This window comes from Macaca nemestrina, chromosome 1 (assembly GCF_043159975.1).
Source record: "Macaca nemestrina isolate mMacNem1 chromosome 1, mMacNem.hap1, whole genome shotgun sequence".
In the NCBI taxonomy this organism is placed as follows: Eukaryota; Metazoa; Chordata; class Mammalia; order Primates; family Cercopithecidae; genus Macaca; species Macaca nemestrina.
Genome location: NC_092125.1, coordinates 17,565,929 through 17,582,078, shown reverse-complemented (window position 1 = coordinate 17,582,078; position 16,150 = coordinate 17,565,929). Strand labels below are relative to the sequence as shown.

General features: G+C 40.9%; 1 long non-coding RNA gene across 2 annotated transcripts in view; it reads left to right on the top strand.

Moving 5' to 3' along the window:
* Positions 1-251: 251 nt before the first annotated feature.
* LOC105499177 (uncharacterized) overlaps positions 252-16,150 on the top strand; it is a 31,769-nt gene continuing 15,870 nt past the window's right edge. For both annotated transcript variants that reach the window (XR_011610495.1, XR_011610494.1), the window contains exons 1-2: positions 252-543; positions 1,364-1,462. This is a non-coding gene — a long non-coding RNA (uncharacterized lncRNA). The remainder of the gene's footprint in view (positions 544-1,363; positions 1,463-16,150) is intronic.

Below are 16,150 nucleotides of genomic sequence, written 5' to 3'. Positions count from 1 at the left end.
TCCTTCTGGGTCTGGCGTATTTCACTTAGGATAATGTTCTCCAGGTTCACCAACGTTGTAGATCTGTGGGCATTTTTAGAAGTGAGGGTCTGCCTGTGAAGATTTCCTGGAAGCTTCTGCCCTCTAGTGCCCAGCCTGAGAGGTAGTGTGGCACCATCCCTACTTATCCTTGCTTCCTTCCTCAATTTACTCATCGCGATTCAGCGTGAGAATATGATAAAGTCAGCAAGATGGAGCTGAGTAGTGCAAATCCTATAAAGATTGATGGAAGAGAAATTGGGAGAATCTAGTTAAATAGACCCAAAAGCATGCACACACCAGTATTTTTTCTTTACCATTCTCTTGCGCCCTCTGCTTGTAAGTCACCCTCCAGGAGAATTGTGCAGCCAGTCCTCACAGTCCCCCATCACTGTTCATGTCCTTAATCTCCCTGCTTGCTTCTGCCCTTCTTTCCAGGCGGAGAATGTGGGTTACCTGGTGGGAGCACAGCAGATCTGATTGAAGGTCTCTACGGACTCCAGTAGAAAGCATACCTTCGAATAGGTGGGCTTATATCGGTCATTTATTGTTGTCTAAAAACGGATTTGTATGATGAGAGAAATAATGCACGCTCACTGCAGGAAAGTACAAATTCCCCCACTTACTTATTTCTGCATGCAGATGCTTATTTAACTCAGGCTGAGTAGGTTAAGGTAAGAAATTCTGGAATGGGAAGACAAATCATTGGAGAAGAGGATAGTGGAGCTTCTAAGAGAGTCCAGGCAGGGATCACACCCAGACCCTGCAGTCTTTCCCCTCCTCTGAACGCTGCCCCTTGAAGTGCTTCGGTTTCCCTTCGTTCAGAGCGTGCGCCTAATATCACCGTACACATTCACATAGTTCTTTCGGCCTCAGACCTGTGATTGCTTGGGGATCTGAGCACCACGGACTGGACTAGGGTGACCTGGTGGGTTGGGCTGAATGCGGGCGCTGGGGCCGCCGCCATGGCCAAGCCGCGCCCTGGAGAACAGCTGCCCTGGGTCAGCTGAGACGTACGTGCCTTCCCAGCCGCCTGGCTGCATCTGGTATCCTCTTTGACTTCATCTGGCATCTCTGTAACTCGAGGTCAAGCGGAGAAGAATAACCTGTTGAAATAACAAATCCATTAAGTTATTTTTAAATATGGATAAGTAAAAAATAAGAAAACAGAAATGGTTTATAATCCCACCTCCTAGCTAGCCTTTGTGGACGTTAAAAAAATTACAGGCACAGCCTTACAATGTGCGTCACAGCATAGGAATGTCGATAGAAATGAAATGAAAAGTCGATAGAACAGAAATGAAAAGTCGATAGACTGTTTTTGTTTTGTTTTGTTTTTTTACAGGCTTGAGCCACCGCGCCCTGCCAAAAGTCGATAGACTTTCTATCCGGCAGTCCTTCATTTCAAAGATAACCATTACTATCTCTGGAAAAAAATATTTACGTATGTGTATACTTATCTTTTAAAATTTGTAGAACATGGATTTTTTTCCCATATTCATTCTGTTGCTGTTTTCTTTTTTCACTTCCTATTTCTCAGAGATATTTATACATTGGCACATCTAGATGTAATTAATACTTCTTAAGAGTGCATAGAATTCCATTTGTAAGGTAGCATAATTTATTTAGCTTATTCCTTACTCATGGATATTCAGGATTTAGTTTTCTCACTATAACCACATTGCAATGAACATATGCTTATGTCTATCTTGGAATATTTTTGTTGGTGTAATCTATAGGGTAATTTCATAGGAGTGGATTCCCTATAGATTCCCTATAGTGTGCCAAGTCGCACAATGTGGAACTACACTTTAAAAAGGTATTGGTGGGCCGGGCGCAGTGGCTCAAGCCTGTAATCCCAGCACTTTGGGAGGCCGAGGCGGGCGGATCACGAGGTCAGGAGATCAAGACCATCCTGGCTAACCCGGTGAAACCCCGTCTCTACTAAAAAAATACAAAAAACTAGCCGGGCGAGGTGGCGGGCGCCAGTAGTCCCAGCTACTCGGGAGGCTGAGGCAGGAGAATGGCGTAAACCCGGGAGGCGGAGCTTGCAGGAGCTGAGATCCGGCCACTGCACTCCAGCCTGGGCGACAGAGCGAGACTCCGTCTCAAAAAAAAAAAAAAAAAAAAAAAAAGGTATTGGTACATTTTGTCAAATTGCCCATAAAAAAGATCATACAAGTTTGGCCGGGCTTGGTCGCTCGTGCCTGTAATCCCAGCAATTTGGGAGGCCGTGGTGGACAGATCACCTGAGGTCAGGAGGTCGAGATCAGCCTGAACAACATGGCGAAACCCTGTCTCTACTAAAAATACAAAAATTAGCCAGGCATGATGGTGGATGCCTGCAATCCCAGCTACTCAGGTGGCTGAGGCAGGAGAATCGCTTGAACCTGGGAGGCAGAGGTTGCAGTGAGCCGAGATCTCGCCATTGCACGCCCAGCCTGGGCAACAGGAGCAAAACTCCGTCTCAAAAAAAAAAAAAAAAAAAAAAAAATCATACAAGTTTATAGTCTCACCACAAAGTGAACAAGGTTGAGCATCTTTTCATATGCAAAATGACCGTTAATATTCTTTTTTCTGTGAATTGCTTATTCCTATTCTTTGCTCATTTTTCCGTTGGGTTCAGCATTTACTGATTTGGCTGAGCTTGATAAATTAAGAAAGTTAGGCTTTTGTCTTTCACTGTGTTTTGTAGATGTTTTCTCCAATTTGTCCTGTGTGTTTTAACTTTGTGTTTAGTACTTGTTTTTGTTTGGTTTGGTTTTTGCTGCAGCAGCATTTTTAACATTTCATATGGCAAATGTGGCAGAGTACCTTTAGGCTATCGGCTTTTCTATCTTATTCTGAAAGGCCTTCCCAACTGCAAGCTTATAAATCAATTTACCCATGCTTTTTATTTAAAACAACAACAGCAGTAGCCGCCACATTGTTGTTGTTAGGAAAGCCAGATAGTCAATGCAGAAAGTTTATAAAATACACTTAAGAGACAGAAAGAAATGTTATCGTGAAATTGCTAGAGATAGTCACTATGAATATTTTGTCATAGGAAGTTCCTGCCTTTGATTCTATGTAGTAACTGCTGTATTTTGATGTCATGAATTCTACTTGTTAAATATTTGAGTTATATTTTTAAAAAACAGTTTTATTGAGGTATAATTTATATATCATGAAATTCACCCATTTTAGATGTATAATTCAATGACTTTTAGTAAACTTACATAATTGTGCAATCATCACTACAATCTAAGTCTAGAACCTTTATTTCTTTCACCCTGGAAAGAAACCGTGTGTCCATTTGCTGTAACTCTCCGTTCCCTCCCCTCAGCCTTAGGCAACCACTAATCTACTTCCTGTCTCCATGGATTTGCCTTTTTTGAACATTTTATAGAAATGGAATCATACAATATGTATGTTTTTGTGTGTTTGGCCTCCTTCACTTAATATGAGGTTCATCTATATTGTAGCTGTATCAGTAATTCATTGTTTTTATTGCTAAATAGTATTTCATTGAATGGATATGACACATTTTTGAGTATCCATTATCAGTGGAAGGACATTTGGATTATGTCCACTTTTCAGCTGTCATGAGTTTTATGCTAGCTATAAACGTTTGTCTACAAGTTTTTATGTGGACGTAGTTTCATTTCTTCTGGGTGTGTATCTAGAAATGGAATTACTGGGTCACATGATAACTTTATGTTAATGTTTGGTTGTATTTTTGAGGAGCTGGGACTGGGATCAATTAATATTGAAAACCTTAACTAGGAAGTGCAGACAGGAGCCTTTAGAGGAAAACCTCCCCAAAAAGGCCAGACCTGTGCAGTGTTTAAAGCTAGAGGACTTTAAAGCTGGGCACGGTGGCTCACGCCTGTAATCCCAGCACTTTGGGAGGGCAAGGGGGGTGGATCACGAGGCCAGGAGTTTGAGACCATCCTGGCCACCATGGTGAAACCCTGTCTCTACTAATAATACAAAAATTAGCTGGGTGTGGTGGCACGCACCTATAGTCCCAGGTACTGGGGAGGCTGAGGCAGAAGAATCACCTGAACCTGGGAGGTGGATGTTGCAGTGAGCTGCGATGCTGCGATCACGCCACTGTACTCCAGCCTGGATGACAGAATGAGACTCCATCTCAAAAAAAAAAAAAAAAAAAAAAAGAGGACTTTTAATAGAGCCTAAGGTTACCTTTGGGTCTTGACCTAACAGAATGTTAGATGTGTTTCTTTTTGTGCGATATCAGTTGAGGCACTAATGTGTAATGGACAACAAATACAAAAATGAGTGTAAGACTGAACCCCACATGGGCAAAACTTAGAAAGGGTCAGGGATAAGGAGATGAGGACAGATGTTTGTACACCCATGTTCAGAGCAGCAGCATTCACAATAGCTGAAAGGTAGAAGCAACTCAAGTGTCCACTGATGAATGGATGGAAAAACAAAGTGTGGTCTACCCATCCAATATTCCATCCTGACACATGCTATAGCATGGATGAACCTTGAGGATATTGTACTCAGTAGAATAAGCCAGTCACAGAATGATTCCATTATATGAGGTTCCTAGAGCAGTCAGATTCATAGAGACAGGAAGTTCAAATGGTAGGTTAGAGTTCATGTTAGAAACTCTGGGTACAGAGTTTCAGTGTGGGAGGATTGAAATAATTTTGGAGATGGTTTGGCCGTTACAGTTGCACAGCAACATGAATATAGTTAATACAACTGAGCTATACATTTGAAAATGGTAAAAATGCTAAGTTTTATGTTGCATGTAATACCACGTACAAAGTAATGAAAAAGAGGGGGATTCCAGTATAGCCAGAGGAGGGGTTTTTATGCCATGCCCTGTCTCCAGACTCTCCTCTTCTCCTCCATTCCGCCCATGACTGGGGAAAGGGCTTCAGTGGGATTGTCCATGAGCTTGATTTGTGTTTGCTGAAGTTGGGACACGTTCAGAATGGGGTTGGCACCTTAAGAAATAGAGGGGCTAAAAGGCAGGTTCACCAACCAGCAGTGAGGTCTGGAGCATGCTGTTATCTCTGAGATATCAAGGCCAAGGTCTCTCAATATTTCCTGTCCCCCAGAGTAGGCCCCTCCGCGGGAGAGCTGGCTAGAACCATTTGTGAGTGCTGCCTGGGGAGCCACTGAGAAGGGTGGAGTCTGCAGCAGCATGAAGCCATGTGGAGTGGACAGTGGGGAAAAGCAGCCTGGCGGGTGGAATGTTTTGTTCAAAGCCTGAGAATTAGGTGAGAGGCCTCAGCAATTGGGTAATTAAAAAGAAAACAAAAGCCCATGAAATTGCTTCATGGAAGTAAGAGTTTGCTTTCACTGTGACAAGCCCAGAGTGCAGGGAGCCACCCAGCTAAGTAGAATCCGTTGCCCCTCCCCAGGAAGGGCCCCAAACAGCAGCTAGTGGGAGAATGGAGAAGAGAAGAAGATGCCCACACCTTCTTTTTCAAAGCAGGCAGTCTTTAGGCCTCACTTAGCCAAGAAGAAAAGGACTCTGAATGAGGACTGAAGGGTTTGTTAATATCTTGGATGGAACCTGTACAAGTTACTAAACCAATGTTGATTTTATGATCTTAACACTGTAGAACCATCCATTATCTAAGAGTGAATGCAGTAGTGATGGGATTTGCCCAAGTATCCATCCAGGGATAGGGGAAATTATCTCCATAATTATATTTTGAAGGTACCACGGGAGAATAAACAGAAACAAACAAACAAAAGACAGTTATTGGCTTTGCTACAAAACTGGTTTAGTCAATATACAGATTGTACTCCCAACCCTTTTTCCCCCCAGTATATCTTTATTTTTTTCTACAGAAGAACATTTTTTCCCCAGTGTCTTTGTAAAGACTTTTATTTTTGTGGTCCACATGCTTTAACTTGTGTATGGAAATAATCTGGACTGAGTCAGAAATCGTGGGTTCTAGTCTGTCTTATAGTCTCAGTCTTCTTCTTTATTTTGTTTTAATTAATTAATTTTATTTATTTATTTATTTATTTATTTTTGAGACGGAGTCTTACCCTGTCACCAGGCTGGAGTGCAGTGGCATGATCTCAGCTCACTGCAACCTCCGCCTCCCAGGTTCAAGCGATTCTCCTGCCTCAGCCTCCCAAGTAGCTGGGACTACAGGCATGTGCCACCACGTCCAGCTGATTTTTGTATTTTTAGTAGAGATGGGGTTTCACCATGTCGGCCAGGATGGTCTTGATCCCTTGACCTCGTGATCTGCCCCGCCTTGGCCTCCTAAAGTGCTGGGATTACAGGTGTGAGCCCCTGGGCCCGGCCTCTTCTTTTTTTTTTAATTTAAATTTTTATTTTAAGTTCTGGGGTACATGTGCAGGATGTGCCAGGTTGTTACACAGGTAAACATGTGCCATGGTAGTTTGCTGCACAGATCAACCCATCACCTAGGTATGAACTCAGCATCCATTAGCTATTTTTTCTAATGCTTTCCCTCCCCCAGTCTCAGTCAAGAAATTCTTAACAGGGGTTGTTGGGTGGAAAGAAATATGTCTCTTGCCATGTGACAATGTTATTATAAAGATTAATATATCAGCACTGGGCTATTTATTTGGGGAGTGAGGGTAGAAGGAATAAATGCTACATTTATACTTTTAAAAATTGTTAAATACTCTTCTATTAATGTTTGAGCCTCCTTTCCAATTGTACATGAAATAGTCCTTACAAAATGAATCACTTTCTTAGTTCTTAGTTAATGTTCATAGAAACCATTTGGACTTATTTTACTCAAAAAGGGAGTTATTAGAAGGATGCTGGGGAAGGATATCTGGATTCCTGAGGGCCAAGACCCAGGGAGCAAGAAGCCATCAGGAATTCCCAGGCCTCATCTGCTTCATTCTTTTCTTTATATCGCTGTAGTTTCAGCCATACACGGAGATCACAATTCCATAGTCCCCAAGAAACAGCTGGATTAGGGACATAGGTCTCTTAATGTAGAAGGGCTGCCAGGAACTCGGCTAGTGGGTGTGTGGGGACAGACCTTGGAGAAAAGGGGTAATTGTGCACTGGATTGACATAAAAGAAGTGTCTGCTATGAAGCTATAGCAGCCTCCCTTATCCATGGGGTATCGATATGTTTCAAGACCCCAGTGGATGGCTGAAACCTTAAATACTACTGAACCCTAGACATATTGTGTTTTCCTCTGCATACCTATGATAAAGTTTAATTTATAAGTTAGGCACAGTAAGAGATGAACAACAATAGCTAATCATGAAACAGAAAGAATTATAACAGTATACTTTAATAAAAGTTATGTGAATGCCATCTCTTTCTCTCTCAAAATGCTTTGTTGCCCTGTCCCAAGGGTAAACTAAAAACCATGGACAGTGAAACTGCAGATAAGCAGAGACTGTTGTATTTGGAAATGAAGCCATCATTCATTTCCTTCCTGCCCACCAAAAACCCACCGTATTAGGCCATTCTTGCATTGCAATAAAGAAATACCTGAGACTGGGTAATTTATAAAGAAAAGAGGTTTAATTGGCTCATGGTTCTGCAGGCTGTACAGGAAGCATGGCACCAGCACCTGCTTGGCGTCTAGGGAGTCCTTAGGAAGCTTTCAATTATGGCAGAAGGCAAAGGGGAGGAGGCACATCACACGGGGAAAGCAGGAACAAGTTGGGGTAGGGAGGTGCCACACAATTTTAACCAGATCACCTGTGAACTGAGTGAGAGCTCACTTATCACCAAGGTGATGGCCCAATCCATTCACGAGGGATCTGCTCCTGTGATCCAAATACCCCCTACCAGGCACCACTTCCAACACTGGGGATGACGTTTCCACGTGAGATTTGGGTGGGGACAAATACCCAAACTATCTCGCTGACCAACCCCTAACTATGATCACTGCAAATAAACTCCAGTAACAGAAAAAGCAGTCCAATGAAAGATATAACAATTTTTCTATCTCTTCTGAGTTTACAAAAATGAGCTAGAAATTTGGTGTGAGGATGAGTTTGTCTAAAGTCTTGTATATGCTCAAGAATGTCTTGTCTGTGAGTGTGCTCTATAACATTTAGAGAAACTACAGAACGAAATTATAATGTCTTTTCCCATGAAAACTATTCGGAAAATGGGGCCCGGCGCAGTGGCTCATGCCTGTAATCACGGCACTTTGGGAGGCCAAGGCGGGCAGATTACGAGGTCAGGAGATGGAGACCATCCTGGCTAACACGGTGAAACCCCACCTCCACTATAAAAATACAAAAAATTAGCCGGGCGTTGGGGCGGGTGCCTGTAGTCCCAGCTACTCGGGAGGCTGAGGCAGGAGAATGGCGGGAACCCGGGAGGCGGAGCTTGCAGGGAGCCAAGATCACGCCACTGCACTCCAGCCTGGGCGACAGAGCGAGACTCCGTCTCAAAAACAAACAAACAAACAAACAAAAAACAAACAAAAAAACAAAAAGAAACCCCACAGGAAAATGGATGCCAGTTGACTGTATCAAATTTCGTATTTGTAGCCTTGGTAGATTTGGAACTCTAAAGTAGATCCTATGAGGAGACAGATAATTGAACAACGACAAAAAAAAAAAAAAAAAAAAAGTAAAAAAACTCTGTGTCCTAGATGACTCCATGAAATGTAAGTCAAACACTGTAGTATACCATATTTATCTTAACAGAGAAACACTCAGAAGCCTAGCCGGTTTTTTGAGGGAAGAACTATTTGTGTAGAAACCTGGAGGTACAAACCATTCAGTAGGAGAATTGTCCTATTATGCCTTTAGCCACATCTCATTTAAAATTTTGAGTAAAGAAAGTTCTAGAGCCTGTAGTAAAAAATATTTTCAAATGTAAATTCATTTATTCAAATACATTTTATCTACCCTTTGCCTCCATCTGGCACCTTCTCAAGGACCTCTCTAGTACAGTATTTTGGGATCTTGAATCAGCTGCTGACCATGGCTCTTAGTTGCACAGAGACCTCTTGTTGTAATGTATTTGCTTGTCGTGGAGCTTAAAATTTATTATTTAGTAACCAAAGATAGACACGGGTTCAGGATCCTGCAGAAATTAAACAAAGGTCCTTGAAAAACTTGGATGTATCCTGCTTATCTTTTCATTTCTCCTTTTCCTGGGTTTTCACTGGTATCTGTATGGGAAAAATATAGCTATATTTTCCTCTTGTATTCTCAAAGGCAAGTACTGAGTATCCCAGATTCACCATTTGACAGGAAGCAGAGTGTCATCACTGTGGGCAGATCTCATACCGATGGAAAAGAGCTGATGTCATTTATATGCTCAATGTGATTTCTGTAAGTCTTTACAGAATTGTTTTATGTTGTAACAGCAACTGAAGGCAGCTGTATTAAGCAACATTGAACAGAGCAGTAAAATGCATTTCAGACCAGGAGGAATTCAGCCATTCCAGAACATGATGCCTTCCACATTGAAGGGCAAATCACAATCAAAATAAGGCCCACAAAGTTTACTTCACCTACTGTGTTTGGAACTTTGCCAAACCACAACTTTAACAGTGACATATAAATATATAACGTACATGAACAAATGACCAGTAAACTTTGACATCTGGTTTTTATCTTAAGTCTGTTTCTTTGTCTTGTCACCGTGGAAAAAAACCCGGAAAAGTCTTGAAAGCTAATTAGCTCCAAATTTACTTTAGGAATGAAGGGCCAAAGAGTTTTGATGACAAATTTTTCTTTGTTGCAGCTGCCAAGCTGGTCTCTGACCCCTCAATTTAATGGAAGTGATTATTTATTTGCACATAAGTCCTTTGTTTTTTTCAATGCAGAACTCTCTTTCCTGGAAATAGGTACCTGGCTTCTAATTCCCATTTGCAAAGAATTTGCTGTCTTAAACAAGCTTCAACATACTGTACTAAACATCTCTCTCAATATATTCCTTCATTAAACGGATTTCTAGGCTTTGTCAGAGGGAATGTATAATAATATGTGTTGTTTTTTGAGTTTATATTTTCCTCCAAATTAAACACATTTTTCCTTTAAGACTAATTTCCCACCCAGTTTACATATTCTTAGTGAGTGTGCATGCACACACATATGTACACCTACACACACATACACACACATTCTACATTCTTGTCTTTTTCATTATATTTATGAATATATTATTTTGGTATAGGTGTAAATGAAAAGTTATTCATTTCAGGTTATCATTGATTGTCTATTATTTTGAAAGACCAAAGTTTGACTTAATTCCACTTTATCATAATCACAAAACTTCTGGTGGGCTATCTCATCCTCTTAAAGCAGTTAAATAGCTTTTATATAAATGTGAATGTATATATTATATGTACACAAATATATATATACATACATATTTGAGAAATATATGTAATACGTATGGCATATATATGAAAGCACCACTGAATCAGACACATTATATACATTTTTCTTTATTTTAGAGCAAAAAGCATTTAGGGGGAAATGTATAGGCTGAAGTTAAAGATGTGGGAACTCAGTAGTCATAAAGTTGCTCGTCTAATGGTGTCAATGTCAGTCCTCCAGCCTAATGGGAAAGGTATGGAGAACCCCTTGGCTTTCTTCTCAACAGAACTTGTCTTCTCTTCCTCCTCTGCACACTGTGAGACTTTGGAGGACTTAGAAGGCTGTGTGTGTGAATCAGCCAGGAAATAGATCTCTCTGCTGGGCTTAATCAACCTCTGCTGCCCTTAGGTCTTTGCAGAGGTCCTGGGATTGCAGGTTCTGGACCTAGCCCAAGGAAGCTCAGTTTTTCCTTGCCAAAATTTACGCAAATAACCTCCAGAAGAGGATCACTTTTTCTTTTTTTTTTTAAGAGCATGAATGTAAGTGTCACTCATTCTCCCATGTAAACATTGGCATAAATAGCTGATTTTATCCTTGGGGTGGCATAGTCTATCCTACGACTGCCAAAAGAACCTGGACTCTGCCATGGTAAATAAGCCCCTCATCTCGCCCAAGAAGAAGGACATTTATATGGTTAGAAATGCCTACATTTTATTACAGGCTTAAAATTTGAAACGAAAAGTAAACATTGTGTTTGGCATAGCTGGGAGTAAATTTACATTGCTAATGGTTTCAAAACAAAAATAAGCTTTACTTAGCAAAGAAAACTTTAATAATTCTATTGAAAATAAATTTTAACTGCTATGGCAACTGTAAAACAAAGATAACAAACAAAAGAACCATAGCGTGAAAACATATCACATTTGTAGGTGCCATGGGCTGAGAGATTAAATCTTTAGTAATTCTTATGAAAACACAGTGCTTCAGTCAATTTCTGGATCTTACTATCGGCATACTGTTATGAAGACACATTATTTTGCTTAGTCTGCTTGCCTTTTAGTGAACTTAGTTATATTCATATCTAAAAAAACTGTAAACTTATGCATGGCTCATTTTTTCATAGTCTTCAAAATGATTTTAAGGATAGATAATGATCTAGTAAACTAATGTTACAATTAACTATTAATCATTGGCTATTTAGATTTATAGTTTCACTTTTGTAGTTTTTGCCTCTATTGACATATTTTCTTAGGATAAATTTCTAGGAATAAAATTCTTGTGTGAAGGGGTTATTGATATTTATTTTTCTTTTCTTTCTTTTTTTTTTTTGAGACAAAGTCTAGCTCTGTCACCCTGGCTGGAGTGCAGTGTTGCTCACTGTAACCTCCGCCTCCCGGGTTCAAGCAATTCTCCTGCGTCAGCCTCCTGAGTAGCTAGGATTACAGGCGCTAACCATGCCCAGCTAATTTTTGTATTTTTAGTAGAGACAGGGGTTCCACCGTGTTGGCCAGGCTGGTCTTGAACCCCTGATCTCAGGCAGTCCGCCCACCTCAGCCTCCCAAAGTGCTGGGATTACAGGCGTGAGCCACCACGCCCGGCCCATTTATTTTTCTTATTTACACATTTTCTTCCTTTGACTTATTTGCTTGTGTTTGTTCTCAGTTTTTAGAATCATGAAATATTTTGGTCATATAGAAAAATATACAGAAGGCTCTTATTTTATTTCAGACCTTTTCCCCTGTTGTTTAGGCACTTGTGTGAGCTCAAGAAACATCTAATGAATGAAAAGATACTCCTTTGGTGCTTTAGAAATGCAGTTTTGAGATTAAGTCAAATCAATAAGTCTTTATTGAGTTATGTGTTACATAACTTATATGTTACGCACAACAGCACATACCAAAGCGCAAAGAGATTCTGGAAATTTTGACTTAATGAGTTAATTCAATTCCACTAGGGCAGAAGCTCATGTTCACTTTTCTCCTTCTTGGGTGACAGGTGGGTCTGCATCACAGCTGCTCTGGAGGAAGAGCTAGCCATCTCTTCCTGCTGTCACCGTTGGTAGGACTGGTGTGTATATGGGTGTGTACTTGTCTTTCTTAACCTTTCACTTTTGAAGATCTTCCTTCTTCATCTTGTCCTGCTCTCCGGAACGTGAGAGGTTGCTTATATCATCTCCATTTGTGTGCAGTCTAAAATGGCTACCGGGCAGCCTAAGCAAAGGGGCTGGAGGAGAAGATGTTGGCTATTTCAGGAGAAGACCCTGAAGAAATCCCTTCTCCCTAGAGGAAAAAAGTCACGAGGAGAGATCGAGATGGTGATACCTAATAAAGCAGTTTTTAGTCAACTTCTACCACCTAGTGGCCGTTTCTGAGAGGCTTTTTTCCCCTTTATTTTTAAAAGTATTTTGACAGACGCAAAGACATTTATATCTGTCAATCCATGTTTTCTTAAAAAATATCAAGATCAAAATAACACAGTGTCACAAAGAGAAGTAATCATTGCAAGAACTAAAACCCAGAGATGCTTAAAGTTGGTTCTTGGGCAACTACTTATATTTTAGTTTGCTCTCTTCAGTCCTATTTGAATTTTTAAAATTCTATTTGAATTTTTATTGTCACATGTGTATGATACTTTTATAATATATATTTTAAGTTTTTAAATTTATAAAGATCTTTTAAAAATATAAATAGGGCCGGGCACAGTGGCTCATGCCTGTAATCCCAGCTGAGGTCAGCAGTTCGAGACCAACCTGGCCAACATGGTGAAACCCCATCTCTACCAAAAATACAAAAAATTAGCCAGGCATGGTGGTGCGTGCCTGTAATACCAGCTATTCAGGAGGCTGAAGCAGGAGAATTGCTTGAACCCGTGAGGCGTAGGTTGCAGTGAGCAGAGATCTTGCCACAGCACTCCAGCCTGGGCAACAGAGTGAGACTCAATCTAAATATATATTTTTACACATACACAGACACATATATACACACACACATATATATATAAAATATATATATATACACACACACCCACGTTTTGAGGGGTGTTAATTTCTGGCAAAAGGAGTATTAAATATGAATGTGAAAAAAGTTTAAAAGGAAAAATTTTAAACGTTTTTCAGATAACCTTATATAACATGGGAAGTAAACATTACTTTAAAATTTACTTCATTTGCTCCTACTTCATCAAATCAAAAGGTTTCCATTTCTCAGGTTGTTTTCATTCATTGATCAATATGCAAACATAGTTTTTCTCTAATATATAACAGTCCATCCAGATTTTCTGACATGGGATCAGAATCTTTAAATGCTTCATTATGGAAACATCACCATCTACAAAGGGGTCGTGAGTGAAATCAGTAGAATTTTCTTTGCTTGAGATCTTTGTTGCCAGAAGGGCAAGTGGGTTTTGTCAGATGCATTGTGTTTTGACGAAACAGTGTAGCTGATACTCGGAAGCCTGGAGCGAACCTTCTGGTACAGCAGAGGGCCCTTCTGTTGTGTAAGTTTTGCAGCAGCACAGATTGCATTCTTAGCTCTGACACAGTCTTTGTGATTTTGAACAAAAACTAGGCTTTCAGACTTGATTCCTTGGTGCATTATTTTGCTAGGACTGCCATAGCAAAGTACCACAGACTGTGGCTTACACAGCAGAAATGTATTGTCTCACAGTTCTGGAGGCTGGAAGTCTGAGATCAAGGTGCTGGCTGTGTTGGTTTCCTCTGAGACCTCTTCTCTTGGTTTTCAGGCAGCTGCTGTCTTGCTGTGCCCTCATGTGGTCACCCCTCAGTGTGTGTCTGTGTCCTCATCTCCTCTTCTTATACGAATATCAATCATATTAGATTAGGGTCCACTCTTAATGACCTCATTTTAATCCAATTACCTCCTTAAAGATCCTATTTCTAAATACAGTCACATTCAGAGGCACTGGGGCTTAGGGCTTCAGCACTTGAATTTTGGGGAGTCACAACTCAGCTCATAGTGCCTGGCTTGGGAATATGGCTAATAATTTTGCCTGGCAATTGTGCAGTTTCAAGGTCGTGTTTAGAAAACTCCTGGTGTGATGCCAAGGCATACAGTAGCTGCTCAATGAACAAGCTGTTATTCCTACCTAAGTTTGGATTTTGAATATCAGATTTCCTTAAAGTGAGGAGCCCCTATAACAGAATGCAGGGATTTTTAAAATATTGGATCAAAATGCCATTCAGTCAGCTAGGACCTGAAGCTAATCTATCTCATTGCATCTTCTCTGGCCTCAATGCTGCACCAAGACACTAAATGCTCCACTTTTAGGAATGCTTAGTTGTCCTGTCTGGGTCCACTTACTCCAGTTACTCCAGCTCACCCTGGGAGGCAGTAAGCCATCCCAAGAACCTTGGTTAGGACCATAGGTCCTGGAGTCCCCAAGATGTCCAGCTCCATTGCTTACATCCTAGACATAGGCATGGTATTTAACCTCTTTAAAGCTTCAGTTTCCCCATTTGTGAAATGGGGGTAATTGCATCACTACTAAATCTGTAGCATTCGTGTGAGAACTGAATAAAATGGTCAAAGTAAAGCCCTTGGCATAATGGTAACAGACAACAGGTAAGCTCTTAATTTTTAAAAATGTTTAAAAATTGTTTTGAGACAGGTTCTCACTCTGTGCCCTAGGCAGGAGTGTAGTGGTGCTATCACAGCTCACTGCGGCCTCGAACTCCTGGGCTCAAGTGATCCTCCCATCTCGGCCTCCCAAGTAGCTGGGACTACAGGTGCTGGCCCCATACCTGGCAAATTTCATTGATTTTAATTGTTTGGCAGAGTCTCGTTATGTTGCCCAGGGTTGTCTCAAACTCCCGGGCTCAAGCGATCCGCCCGCCTCATCTTGATTTCCTGAAATGCAGGGATTAAAATACAAACCACCGTGTCTGGCCGGTAAACTCATTACTGTTGGCTTTTATTATGATTTTTATTTGCCTCCCAGTACCTAGGCATCTAATTATAAGAGGAATGCCCTTTCAGAATGCCTGTCGTAGTATTGCAGTTAGCGGGGTAGCTCCACTGCATTCCTGAGAAGTGAGGCTGGGGAGGCTGGGATCTCTCCTGCATCCTGCTGCTACCCCATAAAGGAGGAGCCCAGTGGGACTCGACTCCCAGCCTGCACACCTCTTCCTTAGCTTGCTGACCTTTCTCTTAAGGGCTTTTTCCTTCCTCTGCCCACCCTGGTAATGACTACCCTCTTTTCCATTCTTTTTTTTTTTTTTTTTAACTTTTATTTTAGGTTCAGGGGTACATGTAAAAGTTTGTTACATAGGTAAACTCATGCCACAGGGTTTTGTTGTACAGATTATTTCATCAGCCAGGTATTAAGCCCAGTACCCAATAGTCATCTTTTCTACTCCTCTCCCTCCACCCACCCTCCACCCTCAAGTAGACCCCAGTGTCTGTTGTTTCCTCCTTTGTGTTCATAAGTTCTTATCATTTAGCTCCCGCTTGTAAGTGACAACATGTGGTATTTGGTTTTCTGTTTTTGTATGACTTTACTAAGGACAATGACCTCTAACTTCATCCATGTTCCTGCAGAAGACATGATCTTGTTCTTTTTTACGGCCGCTTAGTATTCCATGGTGTATATGTACCACGTTTTCTTTATCTAATCTGTCATTGATGGGCATTCAGGTTGATTCTATGTATTTGCTATTGTGAATAGTGCTGCAGTGAACATTTGTGTGCATGTGTCTTTATGATAGAATGATTTATATTCCTCTGGGTATACACCCAGTAATGAGATTGCTGGGTCAAATGGTAGTTCTGCTTTTAGCTCTTTGAGTAATCGCCATACTGCTTTCCATAATAGTTGAACTAATTTACACTCCCACCAACAGTGTAT